A 22,924-nucleotide genomic window follows, 5' to 3' on the forward strand; every position below is an offset into this window, starting at 1 on the left:
TCGCTGAAGTCATCACCCTCAAAACATTTATCAGGCCTGCCTTTCATTGAGGTTTTCAAGTTTTGACCTCTCTCAAAAAAAGAAAAGGATAAAGTCCCTAATGGAATTGTAAGACTGTTGGATAACAAAGTTTTTCTGTTCTTTCCCCAATTATAAAAGTGATGTCAAAAAACATCCAAAAGCAAGAATATTTTCTGAACATTAGAGAAGCTTCATTTATAGGAGAGGGAAAGGGAAAAAAAAAAAAAAAAAAACCCTCAACAATCATAAACTGCAAAGCACCAGTAAAAAATAATACACATCCCTGAGCTGCAAAAACCAAGTGATACAGATGCCAGAGGTCCCTGGAATGTAAAGAACAGGCATGTGGGCTTCCCTGGGGGCTAATAAAGAAATCTGCCTGCCAATACAGGAGATATGGGTTTGATCCCTGGTCCAGGAAGATCCCACACGCCACAGAGCAACTAAGCCCGTGCACCCCAAACTACTAAGCCTGTGATCTAGAGCCCACGCCGCAACTGCTGAAACCCAAGGGACCTAGAGCCCCTGCTCCGCAATAAGAGAGGCCACTGCGACGAGAAGCCCATTCACTGCATCTAGAGTAGCCCCCACTCACTGCAGCTAGAGAAAAACCTGCACAGCCATGGAATTTTGGCATAGCCAAAATAAAATACATAAACAAAATTTAAAAGGTTTTTTTTTTTTTTTTTAAATAAAGCACAGGCATGTATGTTGGATTCGCCAAAAAAGTTCTTTTAAGTTTTTCCATAACATCCCATGGAAAAACATGAATGAACATTTTGGCCAACCCAATACATGGGAATGTGGAACAAGGAAGGGGGTGAAAGAGGAGGAGGGGTGTTGGGGTCTCTCTTGCTTGCAATAGAGATGCTTGTCCTGGGGTTAAGGAATAAAGAGAGGAGAGAAAAAACAGTTGGTGGATTAGACAGAACTTTGTTTCTCAAACATCATGTCATGAGTCATTAATGAATGGATTGTGACCAGAATTTATTAGCTAGAACAGAAGGTATCAGAGTACATCATATGAATAGAGGTAATATTTTATGAAATGTTTCACATATATATGAATGTACTTTGTGAGAATGTGTAAATGTGTATTATTGATTTGTCATATAAAATGCTTTTAACTCTATGGGTGTGTGCTCAGCCACTCAGCCATGTCTGACTCCTTGTGACCCCATGGACTGACTGTCGCCCACCAGGCTCCTCTGTTTATGGAATTTTCCAGGCAAGAACTCTGGAGTGTGTTGCCACTTACTACTCCAGGGGAATCTTCCCGACCCTGGAATCGAACCCACGTCTCCTGTGCCTCCTGCATTGGCAGGCAGATTCTTTACCACTGAGTGACCTGGGAAGCCCTTTTAACTCTGGTCTGTCATAAAAAGTGAGTCTGAGCTACAGTAGTTAAGGTTCCCTGCCCCCTTCTTCTACCGGGAAAGGACTGTCTGCTAAATATCTTTTGCTCATTTTTTACTTGGACTTCATACCTTCAAAATAAGACACCGAGCTTTCACTTTATCCCTGTTCCCGGTCACAGAACAGAGAAGAAAATCCTGCGTCCGAGGTTTCCAAAGTTATCCCTGCCTTGTCTCACTCCATGTCACATGGGGATTCTCCTTAAGTCGTCCTCAGATCCTTTAGCCACACTAGATCACTGGGCTTTCAAAGATTAGGAAGATCCTGTCTCCGTTGGGTATCTGTTTGTTAGAGGGTCTTAAAAACTGGCATATGAGCTGGCTTCATTTAAAAGTACATTCCTATCTAAACTATAGTCCAACTGAAATGAAAAAAAAGAAAAGGATGCAGTGAGTCAAAATCACTGCAATGCTGTATAAACTTGGGAAGTTATTCATCGTCACTGAGCCTTAGTTTCTTTGGCTGTAAATTAAAGTTAATACTACCTCTGTAGCCAGATTGTTGCAAGGAGTGGAGATGATTCCTGCAAAGTGCCCAACAAAAGTGAGGCACTTGATAAATGACTATTTTGAATTATTATAACCCGGGAACCCACGCACACAACTGCTTCTTATCGTCTTCTGTAAAAGCAGGCATCTTGTTTTCTACCCTCATGAAGAGCACTTTTCATCCCCTGAGTGCAAAGCAGGGCCTGATAGCCAGTAGATGCTTGATAAAAGTTGACAGAACTGAATTTAAAAAAAAAAAAAAAAAAAAGGTGGTGTTGTGTCTTCTTGATAACAGAGTGTCCCTACTGCCAAAGCAATTATGAGGGCCAGTCTTATGCCCATATTAGCTTACTGGGCTTTCTGTGGACTAGGAGTGTAATCCCAATGGGAAACACCCACCACCCGAATGGTCTGACAACAAAGGGAACGGAAGTCAAGTTCCATCAGGAGAGTCACATCTTCCCTGACAGGAAGTCAGTGCTGCTCTCTGCTCCAAAAAAAAGTCAATAATTGAAAGTACCCAGGGGTCAAGATGAGCCTCGCACTTGGACTGAGAAGAAAGTGGTATTTTAAAAAAAAAAAAAAAGAGAGAAAGTGGTATTTTTGCTTATCTTCAAAAGCAAAGACTGAGTTGATAAGAAAGAACAGTTGTTTTGCTCAGAAACAAGCCTGTGGCAGACTATATTGAATGGAAAAGTGTGAAAGTGTTAGTCGCTCAATCGGGTCAGACTCTTTGTGACCCCATGGACTGTAGTCCACCAGGCTCCTCTGTCTATAGAATTTTCCAGGCAAGAATACTAGAGTGGGTTGCCATTCTCTTCTACAAGCGATCTTCCCGACCCATGGATCCAACCCAGGTCTCCCGCATTACAGGCAGACTCTTTATCATCTGAGCCACCAGGAAAGCCCGTCCTGAATAGAAGTCAACCCTTATTTTCTCTTCCAAACTTTCTTCTGCTCCCATCTCTACACAAACACCTCACACCCCTAAATCTGCATGCACTGAGCTGTCTTCCCAATCCCAGTCCCTCAGGTGACAAGGCCTCTCTGAGCACGTGTCCAAACCGACCTCCCCCGAGCCCCGCTCTCTTGTGACCACAGAGCTTAATCTGAGGCTGGAGGGGAGCCTGGGTCTGAGGTTTGTCTGCCATTTCAGACAAAGTCCAGATATCGTTAATGCGAAACGTCTGTGCCACCAAATAAAACAGGCCACGTGTGTCTCCTTAAACAGTCGGTCATCTCTAAAGGACCCCGGGGTGTATGAAGGTGCAAAGTTTTCTCATCCTTCCATCTTCAAAGCGACAATGAAAATACAGTTCTTGGTCATCAAGCCTTTCCGGCTGACCCAAGGGTGGCATCTGCTGTCTCTTCTGCCTTTAAACTGCTTCACAGAAATGATCTTTGTATCAGATTTCTTTCTGTGTCCTCTCTTGCACACACAAATAAGAGGTCGAGGGGAGGAGGAAATGGGAGGGTGGGGAGGATGGAACAGAATCCCATGAACGGCATCAGTCAGAGGCCTGGTCTGTGGGCCCCCTGGTCTCCATGAAAGGTCGGCTGAGAACACTGGGCCTTCCTGCTTCTCCCTCTGCTTTTCTGCCGGGCGCCAGGGTTATGCATTCCATAAAGCAAAGCCAAAGGTCACAGGTGGAAAAATGGCAAGGAACTTTTCAGAGACTTGTGGATTTTCAAAAGTTGACATCCACGCTGTGTGGCAGTGTGCATGTTCCCTGGCAGCATCTGTGTCAGAAGGATGTTTCAGAGGAAGATGTCTCCTCCAAAACAAACCATAGAAAGTCTGACATCCCCTGTTCTTTCTTCTCTTTCAGCCAACATAGTCATGTATGGATGTGAGAGTTGGACTACGAAGAACGCTGAGCGCTGAAGAACTGATGCTTTTGAACTGTGGTGCTGGAGAAGACTCTTGACCATCCCCCGGACTGTAAGGAGATCAAACCAGTCAATCCTAGACGAAATCAACCCTGATTATTTGTTGGACAGACTGATGCTGAAACTCCTGAAGAACTGATGCTTTTGAACTGTGGTACTGGAGAAGACTCTTGACCGTCCCCTGGACTGCAAGGAGATCAAACCAGTCAATCCTAGAGGAAATCAACCCTGATTATTTGTTGGACAGACTGATGCTGAAACTCCAACACTTTGGCCACTTGATGCAAACAGCCAACTCACTGGAAAAGACCCTGATGCTGGGAAAGATTGAAGGCAAAAGAAGGGAGCGAGAGAGGATGAGATCGTCGGATGGCATTACCAGCTTAATGGACATGAGTTTGAGGAAACGCAGGGAGACAGTGAAAGACAGGGAAGCCTGGTGTGCTGCAGTCCATGGGGTCGCAAAGAGTTGGACATGACTTAGTGACTGAACAATAACAACCTGGTCTGAGCCACATGGACCTCTGATAGATGCAGGGTGGGGTGTGGGAGGGGGTGCTGTATCCACTGGTTGAAGTTTTCCTGGAAATGGAAAGGGGCAATTGAACTACTATCTTCTGTTTTATCCATATATAACAGCATTTGAACAGGTCAGAAAATTTAGATGTTCATTATTAACTGAGGCCCTCTATAGTGCCAGATGATAATTAAATGCTGAAAAGACAGTAGGGAATAAGGTCCCCATCCTCATGGAAAGTGTATTTTTTAAAATTGCATGGACAATTTTATTAAGTGGCATTTTACTTAAGCCTTGAAAGTTTGCCTGCAAGCCAAGAAAAATTAAGTAAATGAAAAAATGTGGCCCAAAAAAATGTGCTCCAGGCACAACAAACAATCAGAACTTCAAGAAAGAAAATGTGATCACAGTATACTACTTGGCTAAACTGTTTTAAAAAGGAAACACAGAAGAGTGCGTGGAAGTTATGGACAAAAGGAGACAAAGCATAAGTAATTATGCTAGTCCACGAATTCTAGTGTTAACAGGAAAGAGACAAGCTAAAAGCTATTTCAAAAAGCAATTTCAAATAGTGTTGTGCTATGAAGGAGGCAAAATGTGGTCAGTGGATGGAGTGACTGGATATGGAGTGGGGTTAGGAAGGTTTAGAGAAGGCATCTAGGAGGAGTGCCTTTTCCTGCGGCTCAGACAGTAAAGAATCTGCCTGCAACGCAGGAGACCAGGGTTCGGTCCCTGGGTCAGGAAGATCCCCTGGAGAAGAATGGAATGGCTACCTACTCCAGTATTCTTGCCTGGAGAATCTCATGGATGGAAGAGTCTGGTGGTCTTCAGTCCATGGGATCGCAGAGAATTGGACATGACTGAGCCACCACACTTTCACTTTCTAGGAAGAACTGGTATTCAAGCTGAAAGCCGAAGGATCAGAAGACGCCGCCAAGCTCTGGTTCTGGTCAAGAGCAGCACAAGCAGCAGATGCAAATGCCCTGTGGCCATGTGGAGGGGAAGTTCGACCTGGACGCCTGGAGCCTGCTAAACGCCCAGCAAGTGGCACAAGGAGAGGTCACAGGGGCAGGAGGGCCAGATCCCATGGGGGCTTGTGGACAGTGAAGAGTTCCCATGTCACCGTCACAGCAAAGGGGAGCCACTGCAAGGGACCTAAATCAAAATGAAATGAAGTCCCCTCACCTTCTCACTGCGTGTCTCCAGCTCAGCACCGTCTACAAATCCATGCCTCCCAAGACTGCAGATTTCCAGGGCACAGAGATGTGGGCCCTGCACCCCCAATTTCTGCTTTTTTTTTATTATTATTTGTGAAAAATACTTAATCAAGACTGAACTTTTGAGGACTTCCCTAGTGGTCCAGTGGCTAAGACTCTGAGATCCCAGTGCAGGGGACCCGAGTTTGATCCTGGATCAGGGAACAAGATCCCACAGGACGCAACTAAAGATCCCACAGGCTGTAGGGAAGATGGAAGATCCTGTGGGCCACAATTAAGACTAGGGGCAGCCAAATAAAATTTTAAAATAAATAAAAATACTGAACTATGATGTTAAACTGTTTACATCTAAATAAACCTATCATTCAAAGAGCCTTTTAAGGGACTTCCCTGGTGGTCGAGTGGTTAAGACTCTGTGCTTCCTATGCAGAGGGTACGGGTCTGTTCCCTGGTCAGGGCACTAAGATCCCACATGCTGACGAGTGTGGTCAAAAAGTAAAAAAAGGAGGAGAGATCTTTCACCTACTACCAGTCTCATCATTCTTGGGTGTTTCAGAATGGCTTCAACAGCAAGACACAGGAACTATAAAATAGTTGTGTGTGTGTGCATGCTCAGCCGTGTCTGACTCTTCCGTGACCCCATGGACTGTAGCCCACCAGGCTCCTCTGTCCATGGGGTTCTACAGCCAAGAATACTGGTAAATGGGTTGTCATTTCCTTCTCCAGGGGATCTTCCCCACCCAGGGATGAAACCCACATTTCTTACATTAGCAGAAGGATTCTTTTACCGCTGAGCCACCAGGGAAGCCCCAGAAAACAGTCAGAAGAGTACAAATTACTCCAAATCATCCTTCTCACAAATCCCTCGGCTTGACTTGCCAGGCCTTGATGTAGATTGAATTCCCTGGAAGTGAGTGTCTTCTGCACAGTATCTCAGATACAGACAATGCGGGCTGGACTAAATGGCTTTCTTCCATATGTGTTGTCAGCATCTCCCATTGGACCAATTGAGGATTATTGTTTCAACAAGGCATGCAAGCTCACTGTTTGTTAAGCTGGCTCAGCCAGACCATTAAATCATAGGAGAGATGGACCTGGCCCATCCTCTTGCCTCCGAACTGGATCACTTCTCCAAGAACCCCACCCTCAGTCCAAAGACCAACTGGAGAACAGGCTCTTTAGCAAAGGCTGAATTTCACTTTCCTGAGGGAAGAGTCCTCTAATACGATCGACTACTTTTGTCAAGTTAATGTTCCTTAATCTACACCTGCTTTAGTTTCCTTAAATGAAAACAAAGCAGAGACCAAAGTACAGAAGTGTAATGGCTTCTAAGAGGCAGAGAATCCATAGAAGAACACATTAACTTAATTTGTACCCCCAGATAAATGACAAGATACGTACATAAGGGGAGCAAACTTTTAAAAAATTCATTAATGATGTGTGAAGATGAAAGTTATCTCTGATTGAAAAGGTAACTGATAAAAGACATCAAAGAGAATGCTCTGGAAGTGCACTTGCTAAATAATCACCAGATGAGATAGATAGAGGTGCAATCTGGCTTTGCTTTCGTCTTGTAGATCCCAAGAGAATGCTTTCATTTTGAAGTATTGGTGAGCAAACCACGCAGGAAGTTTTACAGTTTGGAATGACTAGTTTGAGTTAACAATGGATGATCATGCGTGCTAAGTTGCTTTAGTCGTGTCAGACTCTGTGCGACCCCATGGGCCATAGCCCACCAGGCTCCTCTCTGTCCATGGGACTCTCCAGGCAAGAATACAAGAGTGGGTTGCTATGCATTCCTCCAGGGGATCTTCCCCACCCAGGGATTGAATCTGCATCTCTTAAGTCTCCTGGATTGGTAGACAGATTCTTTATCACTAGCGCCACTACAAAAAAAAAAAAAAAATGTTCTGCCCAAATACATCTGCATATCTTCAGACAGCTCCAAAAAACTGCAAGGGAGACTGAACAAGGGACAGCTCCTCAGAGGTTCTTCTGGAAAGTCGGGCTCTCTGGTGCTGAGGTACCACTGCAAACCCTAGGAGAGAGAGGGGTCTGAGATCCCAAGTGCAGTCAGGTAAGGCAGGTGCAGATACAAAAACGGTGTGTGCATTTAACTTCCCCGATGCCAAGGGCACTGATGTCCAGAAACCTAAGTCCTCTCCACCGAGAGAGTAGTTGGAGAATATATTACTATAAAAACAAAATAAAGTTTTATAAAAAAAAATGAATGATTTCCTATGTCTAAAATTTGGTGAAAGGCTTCTTTCCTTTTCTGTGTAATTGATACAAAATGATGTCCTGAAATAAGGCTTTAAGAAACTAAGCTTAAATTTCTGATAAATACACGTGAAAACAGGATATAAGCTTCTCTTTCAGAGGAAATATTGGGGAACTGCCACAGATTCTTTTTAAATCAAAAGTAACAAAATTCTGTTTAAAAAAGAAAAAATAAACCCCCCCAAGACAATTTATTTAGAAGTATTCCAGTTTCACCGGGTTACAGAAACCCGGTCCAAAGTAGCTAAAGGAAAAAGGAAAATTTATTGGCACACGTAACAAAGTCCAAAGGATAACGGATTCAGGTATGGCTAGATCTAGGCACTTAAATTATATTATCAGAAGCCTTCTCCTTCATTCAGTTAAAGCCTTAGCTATGGTTTTGTTTTTAAGCAGATTATCATTAGTAGAACCAAAATAATTACCAGAAGTCTAGATTTTTGCTGTATCATATAACAATCTCAAGCTTAAAACAAAAATAAAATTCTTCCATGACTTCAAGAAATATTTTAAGATTGGTCTCATTCACCTGGCTTGCTTCACATGCTAGCTCTGTGGTCTGCAGGCAGGTCGAGGGAGTAATACTCTGAGTAGGATGATGTCTGCACCACTTGAATTCCGCAAGTTAACAAGAGACCTAAGGGAACCTTAGACCTAAGGAATCCCTAAGGAATACTTGAGCTCTTGTTACCAGGAAAGGAATGCACGCCATCATGTAAGACCAAGAGATATTTACTGTATGACATCTACGGTTCCCTCCACTCACCGGTTTCCTCCTCTTTTCATCAAAATCCTATCCAAAGTGACTTCAGCTACACCCTCCAGCAACCCTCCCCAACCCAGATTCCACTGGACTGCTCACTTCAAAGTGGTTAATTAAAAAGAAAGTCTTTCTTCAGACTCACCCATTGGCTTCAGACCCCTTCCTGGTTCTCCCACTGCCTCTTGTGCTTCCCTCTGCCGCGGAAGTCCCTACACTTTTTGAAACTCTCTGCTTATGTATTCATGTTAAATATTACAAATTCCCCAAAGGCTTTTCATCCTTGCCACCTGACACCATTCTTGGCACAAAACAGCAAATATTTGTGGTTGAAAGAGAGAGTTCTTCTGTCTCGTAGTGTATCAGTGAGTCTGTTGTAAGATCGGTCATACTGAATTTACTAAGGGAGAGCAATGAAACAGTCTCCAGAAGACCTTGCATCTTAACACCTCTATCTTGTAAATGGAAATTTGAAAATTCAATCGCTGAGAAATGAGTTGTTACCTAGTCTCAAAAGCCCAACTCAGACAAGAACAGCAAAACATTAACTGTTATTTTAAAATATTTTAAAATAATTCATTAGGAAGTGCTTGCCCCTCTGTTCAACCCACAACCTGGCAAAATAACTTTAATTTAACTTTAGTTCCATTTTATGTTTTCAGCTTATATTGCTGACTTCACAAAAACAGAAGTTTTGTGGTTCACAACGACCAATGACACTTCATGTCAAAATAGCTATAGAACAGTAACACATGCATTTCAGATGATGTCATTTTAAACACTGCTTAAATTGACTACCACTTAAAATATGGACAGTATAACTGGATTCTAGAGGATGCTGCTCTGCATCCTGCAAACGTACACAAGCTCTGAGCCTCACTAACATCTGTCTCCTCCTCAGTATCAGCATAAAATGAGGACTATCTGACAAGAACCTGGTTTTCAGTTTAAAACCGTCCACTTCAAGTGGAACCCTGTGATCAAGGCCTAAAAGCTGTACTGAACCCCACACTGAGGTCCTGTCAGTTCAGGAAAGACTGATGCTGAGGTCCTAGGGGAAAGGGGAAGAGAAGCCACAACTAGCTGGGGAAGGTCTGGGGTTGGGTGTCTTATGCACACATGGTGGGTGTCCCACCATACGCAAGTTTTCATGCAGCATGGGGTCTTCCTCCAGAGTTCACCATCCCCTGGTTTCTTGAGGGAAAAATGGCCTGAGCAGGACTTCTCAAGAGATGGTGCAAGGCAGGCAGAGAACCACATTTGCTGTTCTTTACGGGCAACTTAGGGCCATTTCAAATAGAGTTTTGCCCACATATCTTTCTCTTCTTGGACCTGATTGCAGACAGGGTATATCCCCCGCTTCTTGAAATAAGATGCAACTCCACTCTTCAGAGAATCAACTACCACCGAGATACTGAAAGAGAACTCTCACTCACTGGTTGCTACGTGAAAAAACGAAACATCAGAGAAGTGAAGTGACTTTCCCACCAGGATGTGCTCCAAGACCCCAATTCTCCTTCTCCTTCCAAAGATACTAAGGGTCACCTTCAGGATACTTATACATGGCACGGGAGCTGCACTTTATGTCAACAATAGAGTTAACCTTGGATGAACCTTTTCAGATATCACAAAAGAAACTTAAATCACCGCTTTGTGCTATTACAGCAAGGGTTTCATATGACAAAATATTCCTCAGCTGTTGAAAAGTTTAGACTATAAACAACCCATATTTAGAGAGAAAATCCCTAACGTATTTGTGTCTTATCCCAGCAACATCCTTTAAGTACTCTAATAACCCAAGAGACTTTTTTTTTTTTAAGTAACTTTAGAGAACTCTCAAAAACACACACAATCCTAAATTTAATTTTGCTTGGCTTTCTACAATAAAATCAAAATCACAGATGCCATCCACTCAAGACATGCTTTCTCAGATGGTCCTCCAAGCACCACACATGCAGAACACAGAAGGAGCTGACATTTGACGTGAGGGCTCAGAATGGGGTGATTAAATCAAGTCTGGGGGACTGCTTATCTTCTAAAAAAAATTACATGGCATAGTTCTGCTCCAAGAAACTGCTGACCTTTTAAAGCAAACAAAGCATTTTTATATATCTGAAACATTTTTTTTAAATCTTAAAAGGTAGATTATAATTTGGTCAAATTTAATAGCTGTAGGTTTAATACACTGCAACCATCACTGATTCTGTTGGACTGCAAAGCAAAAGAACACTTGCTATCCTAACACCATATAAATCACACATTACATCATGATGACACAATCGCCCACCAGGCTGTTACTAGCCTCCCGGCTCAGCAGGCTTCCTTCCGGGGCCACACCCGCCCACGGTGAGGGGGAGACTGAGTATGCGCATCAGCCCAGGCTCCTTGAGTCAGAACTTAACACGTGTAGCAGTGAGCTTAGCGTCCCTGGTGTCTCAGCTGGTAGATCCCTGGTTGGGAAGATCCCCTGGAGAAGGGAAAGGCTACCCACTGCAGTATCCTGGCCTGGAGAATTCCATGGACCGTATAGTCCATGGGGTCGCAAAGAGGCGGACACGACTGAGTGACTTTCACTTACTGTCTTTTTAAATTCTCTTCAAAAAACTTAACTCCCCTCCACCCCACTTTTTCAGCTGAGCGAGCAGCCACTTTATGAGGAGGCTGGACTTGGTTCTTAGCCAGCCTGATCGCTACCTGATGCTCCCTCCCCAAGTCCTCTCCCCAGCCTCTGCCAGGAAGGAGCAAACGACTTTTAGCCCAGATCCTCTGAGAGATTTCTCATGTCTTACCAGCCCTCTTTGAGGGTTCTGATTTAGGGAAGAAAATGCTTAAGTATTTACTGACAGCCCCCACCTTTCCGTGGGAGACATTTTCTGATGTCACAGAAGTGGTGCTCCAGGGGGCTGGGGCCACATGCCAACCCAGCTTTGAAATTCTTAGAAGCCACAAAAGAGGGCCCACCACTGCCTCTGGGAGGCAAACAGTGCATCATAATATATCTATTAAACTGAGGCTCTTAGATAAAGGAATGCAGCTGTGAGTGTATTCCCAGAACCTTCCTCCTTCCCTTTTCATTCTTCTTTCCTCCCCTTTTTCTTTCTAACTGACACAGAATTTTAGGGTCAGGAGAGACTGATGGGTAAATCCTTCAGCTCCCGTGGCTGTATACTTTCTCCTCCCCTTGTTCCCACTGCATCTCCCCGCCCCAGCTCCCGCTTGCTCTGAGATCCCTGCTGCCTACAGGGTGGGCAGAGGCAGGATGCTGCCCTCCTGGAATGAACTCAGGACTCAGACAGCCCCGAGGTCACATAAGGGTTTGTGAGTGATGCGTGCTCAGTCGTGGCTGACTCTTTGTGACCCCAAGGACTACAGCCCGCCAGGCTTCTGTGTCCATGGGAGTGGGGTGTCCATGCTGGAGTGGGCTGCCATGTCCTCCTCCAGGGGATTGTTCCAACCCAGGGATAGAACTCACATCTGCTGCATTAGCAGGTGGATTATTTACCACAGAGCCACCTAAGAAGCCCAGCATAAGGGTTTAGGCTGTGTCACATTCTGAGGTTCAGGACCCACCCACCCGAAAGGATCTACCTGTCTTCATGGTCCTTTGTCTGTCTTAACACATGACAATGAGACTAGGCGCTCCGTTTCTACTGAATAAATGGATAAATTGCTTATCCAGTAAATAACATACTTGAAGGCCATCATTCTCCTTTAAAATGGAAACATACCCATAGGAGAATTAAGGGAGGAGCTTTCTTTAGTCACAAAGACCATATTATGAATTGTTTCATTAAATTACTTTTTGCTAATTCAGTCAGCCAGAACTGGAGGAGAAAAATGAGATTTTGTAATGACACGGAGAGGACAGAGGCACAGTCATTTTGGAGGCGGGGCTCTCCTGTAGGGGGGCAGGTGGAAGGTGAGGGTGGGAGTTGAGAGGTCTTGAAACAAAGTGGGAGCTTTGGGCAGAGGCAAGCTAACGACACGATGGGCACCTGAAGGTAAGAGCGGACACCAGGAGATAGGAAAGGTATATAGAAACGGAAGATGGCAACAGCACAGAACATGAGCATTGCTATTACTATTTGGATCAGCATTATACAGCTCTAGTTAATAGCACCGAGGTACTGAGTCACAGAACCAGCACTGCGTGGTCCATGACAAGTCAACAGTGAATGCAGGACTACCACCGTTCAGCAAGTGTTTTAATTTTCCAAAACAAACAAACAAAAACTGCTCCACAAGACAGACTGGCCTTGGCCTTTGGCTGCTGTGATGACTAAGTCTGAAAAGAAAACTCATACTTTACTGGGGTCAGATACTCACAGTTCCTTAGAACTGCCTCACTAAAATATATCTGCCTCCTTCCTTTTTTATTTCATTTGTATGATTCGATTTTGCTTTGGTTTCTAGTTTTACAAACTGTTAGTTCCCAAGTGGATAATGACAAGTGGAGGGATTAAAGGAACTGCAGGATGATGAAGCAAAAAGCCCAGCATAAATCAGGCACATGGCGATGTTTACCTAAGGTGGACACACTCAAGTATTGGTTTGTTGTTGTTACTGTTTCCATTCTAAGTCCAGAATACTGTGAGAAAGCACAGTTATCTTTTCAAGAATACTAATGCTACCTGGGAAAATACAAATAATGCCAGGTGGGTCACTGCAATAATATAATAAACATACGAGACAGTCCTCGTTATTTCCAAAGAGATTCCACAATCTCCTTTGGAAATTCTAAAGAGATTTTCCTATCCCTTCGAAGATGTATACAAGATACAAAACAGTAGGTGGACATAAAGCTGCATCTATACATCATTAGAAACAATACAGACAAAACAGGGAGCAATGTTACTAACTCAGCAGTAGTCCTAACTGAAACCTATTTCCGCCTACATTTATTTCAAAACAAATTCCTCAGTGACCTATATATAATGTAAATGACATATCAGTAGATCGTTAGAATAAACTAATTCAGTAAAGTTAAAGGGTATAAAGCCAACATATAAAAATAACTTGTGTTTTGATATACTAAAAAAAGAATTATCTGAAAAACGTTATATCTTAAGAAGAAATAAAGAATCCCATAGACGTTACAATAGAATCCATAATAACAAAATACTTAGGAATAAATTTAACCAAGGAGGTGAATGATCTATATGTTGAAAATTATGACACTGATGAAAGAAACTGAAGCAGATACAAATAAACAGAAAGAAATTCCAAGTTCATGCATTGGAAGACTTAATATTATAGTCAATACTACCAAAAGTGAACTATGGATTTAATGCAATCCCTGCTAAAAAAAAATTAAAAATCCACCCTAAGATTCACAGGTGACTCTAAATAGTCAAAACAACCTTGACAAAGCACAAAGAAAGAAGTATCACACGTTCTGAATTCAAAACATGGCCAACAGGATAGGAAAAGATGCTCAAACATCACTAAGCATTAGGGAAATGCAAACCAAAACCACAATGAGCTATCACCTCACACTTCTGAAAACTGCAATTAGCAAAAAAGACAAGAAATAACACGATAACAATGATACAGACACAAAGAAATCCCACTGCACTTTTTTGTTTAAACTTGTTTACATTGGAGGATAATTGTCTTACAACGTTGTGTTAGTCACTGCCATACATCAACATGAGTCAGTCACAGGTATATATATGACCCTCCTTCTTAAACCTAAAGAGCCTGTTAATGAAAGTGAAAGAGGAGAGTGAAAAGGCTGGTTTAAAACTCAACATTCAAAAAACTAAGACGATGGCATCCAGTCCCATCACTTCATGGCAAATAGATGGGGAAACAATGGAAACAGTGGCTGACTTAATTTTTCTGGGCTCCAAAATCACTGCGGATGGTGACTGCAGCCATGATATTAACAGACGCTTGCTCCTTGCAAGAAAGGCTATGACCAACCTAGACAACATATTAGAAAAACAGAGACATTACTTTGCCAACAAAGGTCAGTCCAGTCAAAGCTATGGCTTTTCCAGTAGTCATGTACGGATGTGAGACTTGGACTATAAAGAAAGTTGAGCACCGAAGAACTGATGCTTTTGTGGAATTGGAGAAGACTGTTGAGAGTCCCTTGGACCGCAAGGAGATCCAACCAGTCCCTCCTAGAGGAGATCAGTCCCAAATATTCATTGGAAGGACTGATGCTGAAGCTGAAACTCCAATACTTTGGCCACCTGATGTGAAGAACTGACTCACTGGAAAAGACCCTGATGCTGGGAAAGATTGAGGGCAGGAGGAGAAGGGGACGACAGAGGATGAGATGGTTGGATGGCATCACTGACTCGACGGACATGAGTTTGAATAAGCTCCAGGAGGTGGTGATGGACAGGAAAGCCTGGCGTGCTGCGGTCCACGGGGTCACAGACAGTCGGACACGACTGAGCGACTGAAGTGAACTCTTGAGCCTCCCTCGAAACTCCCACCCCATCCCACTCCTCCCCTGGAGCACTCTTTATCAGAATGTAAACTGGGGCGGCCACTACAGAAAACAGAACGGCGGTTCCTCTGAAGATTAAAAATAGAACTATAGCATGACCCATCTATCCCACTTCTGGGTGTACAGCCAAGGAACATTAAATCTCTGCCTCAGAGAGAGACCTGCACCTCCATGCTCACTGCAGCATTACTCACAAGAGTCAAGAGGGGGAAACAATCTGTGTCCATCACTGAGTGGATAAACCGAGGATTGTGCACATACAGCGCGGGACAGTCATCCAGCCACAAGGAGGAGGTGGTCCTGGCTTCTGTGACCACACAGGGGGACCTTAAGGGGATCACGCCAAGTGAAAGGAATCAGACGGAAAAAGATAAACACTATGTTCTCATTCACATGTGGAATCTAAAACAGCTGAAATCCTAACAGAAAGTAGAATGATGGTTATCAGCGGCTGAGGTGTGGGAAAAATGGAGAGATGCCAGGTCAAAGGGCACAAACTTCCAACCGGAAGACAAATTCTGGGGGCGTCAATGCACAGCATGGCAACTATAGTTAGCAGCACTGAATTATACACACACACACACACACACACATATACATATATGAATGTTGTTAAGAGAGTCAGTCTTAAATATTATCACCATCAAAAGTGGTAATTATGTGAAGGGATAGATGTGTTAACTAACCATATTATGGTAACCATTTCACAATATGTATGTGCATCAAATCACCACACTGTATATACTCTAAACTTACATATATGTCAATAACATCACAATAAAGCTGGGGGGAATGGAGGGAGTTACATATGTGTAAGTGCTGCATAATTTACAGTGTAACCGAATGTTCATAATCTCCTTTGATGCTTACAGTTTTTTTGAAGCTCTCATTCTAAAATGATGAAATTGGTACCCAAAGGACTAATGTGACCACTACAAGAATACACAGCTCAGTTCAGTTCAGTCGCTCAGCCGTGTCCGACTCTTTGCGACCCCATGAATCGCAGCATGCCAGGCTCCCCTGTCTATCACCAACTCCCGGAGATTACTCAAACTCATGTCCATTGAGTCGGTGATGCCACCCAACCATTTCATCCTCTGTCGCCCCCTTCTCCTCCTGCCCCCAACCCCTCCCAGCATCAGGGTCTTTTCCAATGAGTCAGTTCTTCGCATCAGGTGGCCAAAGTATTGGAGTTTCAGCTTCAGCATCAGTCCTTCCAATTAACACCCAGAACTGATCACCTTTAGGATGGACTGGTTGGATCTCCTTGCAGTCCAAGGGACTCTCAAGAGTCTTCTCCAACACCACAGTTCAAAAGCATCAATTCTTTGGCGCTCAGCTTTCTTCACAGTCCAACTCTCACATCCATACATGACCACTGGAAAAACCACAGCCTTGATTAGATGGACCTTATACACAGCTACTGGTCATAAAACCAAGAACCAAACCTGGTCTTCCAGCCCAATACACTTCCTGTTGGATTAGCAAAATTTTCCTTTTCTTTACTTACATAAATTTCCAGAGTACAGCACTATAAACCCAACATCTGTATACACTACAAAGTAATCGCTATTGCAAGTTGCAATAGCTATTGCGAGTTACCGTCCGTCACCATACAGTTGACACCACCCACTTGACCCATTTCACTCACTGCCCAACTGCCTTCCCATCTGGTAACCACTCATCTACTCTTTGTGACTATGGGTTTGTTTTTGTTTTATCTTTTTTGTTAATTTGGTTTTTAAAATTATACATATGAGTTAGAACATATGGACTTCCCTGCTGGCTCAGATGGTAAAGCGTCTGCCTACAATGCAGGAGACCCGGGTTTGATCCCTGGGTTGGGAAGATCCTCTGGAGAAGGAAATGGCAACCCACTCCAGTACTCTTGCCTGGAGAATCCCACGGAGAGAGGAGCATGGTAGGCTACGGTCCATGGGGCTGCAAAGAGTCGGACACGACTGAGCGACTTCACTTTCACTTTAGAACACGTGGTATCTGTTTTTCGCCATCTGGCTTATTCCACTCAGCATAACACCTTCCAAGTCCATCCATTTGTCTCAAATGGCAGGATTTCATTCTTTTTATGGCTGAGTAGTAGTTCACTGTATTTTTACCGCATCATCTTTATCCATTCATCTGTCAGTGCAAACTTTATGTTGTTTTCATATCTCGGCAATTGTAAATAACTGTTGCAATGAACATAGAGGTGCATACATGTTTTTGAATTAGTGTTTTTGTAATCTTCATATCAATACAGAGAATTAGAGTAACTGGACTATATGGAGGACCCATAACTTAATTTTTGGAGGACTCTCCATATAGTCTTCCATAATGGCTGCACCAATTTCCAGTCTCACCAACAGTGTATAAGGGTTCCCTGTTCTCTACATCTTCTCCAACATTTGATTTTTTTTTGTCTTTTTTTTTTTATAATAGCCATTCTAACAGGTATGAAATGATGTCTCACAGTGGTTGCGATTTGCATTTCCTTAATATTTAGTATGTTGAACATATTTTCATGCACCTGTTGGCCATCTGAACACCTTCTTTGGAACAATGTCTATTAAGGTTCTCTATTTTTTTTTTAAATCAGGTTATTATTTTGCTGTTATTATTGATTTTGGATATAAAGCCCTTATTGGATATATGATTTGTGAATATCTTCTCCCATTCAGTAGACTACCGTTTCATTGACAGTTTCCATCACCAGGGAGAAGCTTTTAATTTGATACAGTCCCATTTGTTTATTTTCCAGCAACTTTAAAAATTTTCCAAATTGGGCTAATTATACCTTAGAAATAATTAAGACTTCCAAGACATTTTGAAAGTACAAAGAAGCTTTATCTACAATAAAATGATACTTGCATTTTTAACATGTCTTTATACCTAAGAGTTCGAGTGTTCAAAGATACATTCCTGTCCATAGGTATCCTGAGATACTAAACTCTAAAATATAAATCAACACCAAACTCAGAACCTAACATCCCAAATCTTCCAAAAGTAAAGAGAAGTCCGAATCAAGGAGAGAAGCCATGGAGAAGATAGCTATGATGACATCACCTTGGCTGTGTCCTAACCATCGCAGGAAGGGCAACTGCCGTCAGGGGCACGTGTGTCCTCACCATCCACGTTCTCAGCCCTTGTTTCTCTGCCTCGGACCCAACTTTGCTAATTTCACAGTATTATTTAAAGTACTCTATTTAGGCGCGTTGACTCCACTAATTAGTCTATAAATATTGGACTTTTACCCACCGCTTTGGTAAGCGAGATAATTTCAGGGGAAAGGCCAAAGCCTTTATGGTCAATCAGATGATGAGAGAGGGGAGTACAGTCTTTCAGCTGAGGACAATGTACAACATTATGTGGCAAGACAGAAGCTATTAGCAGGATCAATATTTCTCCTAGCACCTTAATAAATCATTGCATCAGAGCCCCGACACAGGATGGAGACCTCAGTCTACCTACGTGGAGGCTTCTAAACTGGAAAATAAAATTCCGTTTAAACTACAAAGACTTAATTGGCGCACAAAGGAAATGACAGGTTACGGCTTCCCGATTCTGAGTGTGTTCGGAGTTTTCAAATCATTAGTGAGGGAAGAAAGGCAGAAAGACAAAGAACGCTGCTACTCTCCAGGCTGCACGCTGACAATCTGCAACTGGTAAATATGTATGAATCCGCTTCGCTAGCCCGGCGTGGCATACAGCGCCAACGAGACAGCTCAGGGCAGAGGAAGCCTGGAGGGAAGTTCAGAGCTATAAGCCACCTCCCCCACACTTAACAGTCCTCAAACCTCCTGAATCTCCCCTTACTTAAACACTCTCTTTTGAGAATGGTTTCTTAACATGAAAAGTATTTTGATGCCAGTGATTCAAAGCATAGCCAACAGTGTCCCATGCTCAGCTCTGACTATATCACGAGGTGTAAATAACAGTCAATCCTAAAGTAAATTAACCTGTATATTCTTCAGAAGGACTGATGCTGAAGCTCCAGTGATTTGGCCACCTGATGCGAAGAGGTGACTCATTTGAAAAGACCCTGATGCTGGGAAAGATTGAAGGTAGGAGGAGAAGGGGACAGCAGAGGATGAGATGGTTAGATGGCATCATCGACTCAATGGACATGACTTTGAGCAAACTCTGGGAGTTGGTGATGGACAGGGAGGCCTGGCGTGCTGCAGTCCACGGGGTCGCAAAGAGTCAGACATGACCGAGTGACGACAACAACAAAAAATAATTGCATCTGTTTTATAAACTTCTAACCTCCCCTGTTCTCTTTGATGTTTACAAGAAAACAAGCAAGCAATTAAAAATAGTTACTAGGCCTGGCTCTCCAATTATTTTAACCATAGAACTAATTATTTTTCTTTTCTAATAAGTACCCAAAGACAAAAGAAACATTTTGCAGCGATCGACACAGGGAACATTAGGCTTTTTGTTAAGGACACTATATCTCCTTTTTCTTACAGAGATGATAGTGAATATAGACACTACTTTGATTCCACTACAACTTTTTCTTTGTGCTTAAACAATATTTAATTAAAAACTTTTTTTTCTTATAATCGCAAATGACTTTACTGTAGCTCTCTCAAATCATGCAGCAAATGAAAGCTGAGAACTAAGAGGCCACACCAGGAAATCTGTTTGGAAAAGGCCATAGCTGCCAAACCAGCAATAAAAGAAAGCCAGGCTCCCTAACATCTTAAGATATTCTTCATGATTGATGAATTCTTTCATTTCACAAACATTTATCAGATGTTTAAATGTAAGTTTGATACGAATTATATCAAAGGAAAGTTCCCAGAAGGTTCTATCCTCAAAGAGAGCTCGACAATCTAAATGGACACATGGAAGGTATACAACATCAGAAAGTTATACAACATTACGGGGTTTAAATTATAATACAAAATAATACTCAGCTGTCACAAGCACTGCATATAATTATGTGCCAAAGAGGGGCTACAGCAAAACTTAAATAGAAATCTCTACTGGCAGGAGTTTTTAAGGAAAGGACTAGGGGAAAAGATAACACAGCTGAGTGAGACAGGATTTGAGTGGGTGAAAAAGAATACTAAAATATTCCTGAAGGAAAAGCAAGACAAGACAGTGAAAGCAGAGGGTCCATTGTGAAGCTGAAGGTTCATGTGGCAGATCAGGGCAAGTAAGGGCAGAAAAGTCCACCCAAATGACCAGGAAGGGAAGGGGCAGGACGCCTGAAACTCCAGGTGAGCAAAGTTTTTTTTAATATGATGGGAGAAGAGACAGAGAGTCGCGAGATGCTCTAACAATTTCCAAGTCCAGGAGCATCTGGGGTGTAGAAACTGCAAAGGAAGGATACCCTCTCTATATAAGGCACATTTCATGTATGGCCAGAGTTGCAGAAAGAAGTCGGAGCTTTCAGGAGACGCAGGAGCAAGCCCCAAGTTCAGAGAAGGGGCGCTGGGGGCATGGTTCTTACAAAAGAAACTCCTTGATGGGAATATAAGCGAGGGTATGTGAGAGGACCCCCTGTCTGGATGGTTTCTGCGAGAGGGACAAAGGTGGCACAGATGAGAAGCACAGGGACTTTTGACTGAATGCAATCCAGTGTCACAGGTTCCAGGGCTCCGCTCCATGCTAGAAATAGCACCTTCCCCCAACCTCGCCTGTCACTGGCGAGAATCATCTCCTAAGAGATGATCTTTACACCTCAACCAGCCCGGTTCCAACAGCTCAAAGAGTTGGGCTGACAGCAGAAGATTCATTTTGTGGCTGAAGTAGAAAAAACAGGAATGGGGAGAAACATGCTGATCAAGAGGTCATACCTCATGGGGCCTAGAGGATTCACTAGAACGGACAATCTTCCACCCAAATCCCCTGGCTTATGAAGTTCCAGCAAGTCCAGGCACAGCGTCCCACTGAGGGAAATCGCATCAAAGAGCAGAGTTGGAGGGGACCTTCTGTGAGAGCCCGCCCCTTGGGCCAATGCTACTTGGAAGCCCAGGTCCGTGGTGCGTGCTGAGGGTGGGAATCAACGTGGTGGTGGACTGTCAACAAGGCAGCATCTGCCGCTTCGGGCGCCCCTGGGGGATGCCTCTGCCAGGCTCTGAGCTGGCGGCTGCCCTTGAAGCACCACAAGCAACTCTCTGACTGTGTTTTTCAAGAGAAAGGCCCTCAGCTGCTGGGTCAGTGCCGGGGCTTGACTGGTTGGGAGAATTCTGCCCCGTGGTCTCCAGTGTGACTTGTTCGTCTGCTGTCCTTGATCAAGCAGCAGTGGAACCGAGAACAATTAGCTGTTTGTTCCTCTCCGTGAGGCTGAGCAAGGCTGGAGGGGCGACCCAGCCAGACTGAGGCTCCGGCACCGCGCTGGAGGAGTCAGGATGCTCCCAGGGTTGGTTTGTTCGGGCGACAGGGCAAGTCCAGCGTCTCCATCGTGGAGCACAGTGAATTAGTCACTGATTTGCCTTTGTTGCTCTGATAAGCTTTATTTATTTTTGCCTTGGTGACAAGGAGACACTCCCACCTTTCAATATTAAATAAATTGGACAATTAATTATTTTTTCATTCTTTGTTTTTCCCACTCTTTCAGGTAAAGGGAAAAAATGGATCATTATGGCAAATTATAGATGCTAATCAATAAAAAACAAAAAGATTAAACAGAAGTAGATTTGTGTTAAAGAAAATTATTTAATTTTTTTTTTTTCAATGTTTTCGTGTAGCAGAACTTCCTTTTACCAGCCGGTCTTGGGGACTGAACTATCTTTCTGATGAAAGAGCATTTCTTTTCTGCCTCATGATCTACCTCTCCCCGCTAACCACACTTTGTCCCTTTTTAAAAGAGGATGAAAGCAACACGAGAAAACTTGTTTTCGGCCTCCCTAGCCACAAACGGAACAGAAATGTGTTATCAAGGACGCGTCCTCAGTTCACTGCGCCAGCTAAATCTGGCAAACTCGGCCACATCTGGCCCCTTGGCAAGTCTCGGTGGAATTCAGCTGTGCCAGTCCAGAGAAGGAAATGGCAACCCACTCCAGTGTTTTTGCCTGGAAAATCCCAGGGACAGAGGAGCCTGGTGGGCTGCCGTCAATGGGGTCGCACAGAGTTGGACACAACTGAAGCGACTTAGCAGCAACAGTCCAGAGAAGCAGTGCTGAGACAGAGACCAACCCTCTGGCCTGCTGATCCGTCAGATGTGCAAAGGTCACAGCTCACAAAAACACCTCCTCCAACACACGCAACCTTACTTGGTGTTTTCATAGATTTTTTTCCTCTCTCATCTTTCAGTGTTTGATTCTCTCCTTTAATAAAAACCATTTTTGTCCTCTGGCTTACTTTCTTCATGACATGGGAGAAACTACAGACTCAGGGAGATTTCAAATCTGTGGACCCCAAACCCACTGCGGATTCTCTAAGATTTAGATCTCACCGTCTCTCAGGCAGTTCAAATTGCTTCTGAAAAGAAATGCCTATTTAAATAGGCTTCCTCTATGGTTCCTGAGGTTTAAATAAATTATCACAAATCATAAATATATTTAAAAAAAAGTGAACAGGAGAATAAGAATCCTAACTGTAGAGAATACGCGGAATTTCCTTCTGCAAGTTAGTAGCCAAAGGTAATACAGGAGGACAGGAACTGTCCAGAACAGTGGTGGGAATGATGGCCACGGAGGTCAGCAAAATGCATATAACGTATAACAAAGAAAACCTTAATTTCTAACAGGAGCATGGACCAGAAGGAAAAATACCTAGTTCTTTGGGGTAACATATAAAAGGTGTAAATGTATTCTTCTTTAATCAAGGGCTTTTCAATATAATCTAACTGGGGGTTTTCTTCAAAATGAATATATGATTAAAGTCAAAATTTCAGCTGGTTCAAAAGACTAACCAAGAAAT

The 22,924-nt window shown here is 43.3% G+C and overlaps 1 protein-coding gene and 1 non-coding gene across 2 annotated transcripts in view; one reads left to right on the plus strand and one right to left on the minus strand.

The window, feature by feature from the left end:
• ENOX1 (ecto-NOX disulfide-thiol exchanger 1) overlaps positions 1 to 22,924 on the minus strand; it is a 478,202-nt gene that overhangs the window by 380,888 nt on the left and 74,390 nt on the right. The gene's annotated exons all lie outside the window — the stretch shown is intronic.
• On the plus strand, positions 16,829 to 16,900 carry TRNAC-ACA. Its single transcript has one exon. It is a non-coding gene; the product is annotated as a tRNA-Cys (tRNA).

Source organism: Cervus canadensis, chromosome 9, assembly GCF_019320065.1.
Source record: "Cervus canadensis isolate Bull #8, Minnesota chromosome 9, ASM1932006v1, whole genome shotgun sequence".
NCBI classification, from domain to species: Eukaryota; Metazoa; Chordata; class Mammalia; order Artiodactyla; family Cervidae; genus Cervus; species Cervus canadensis.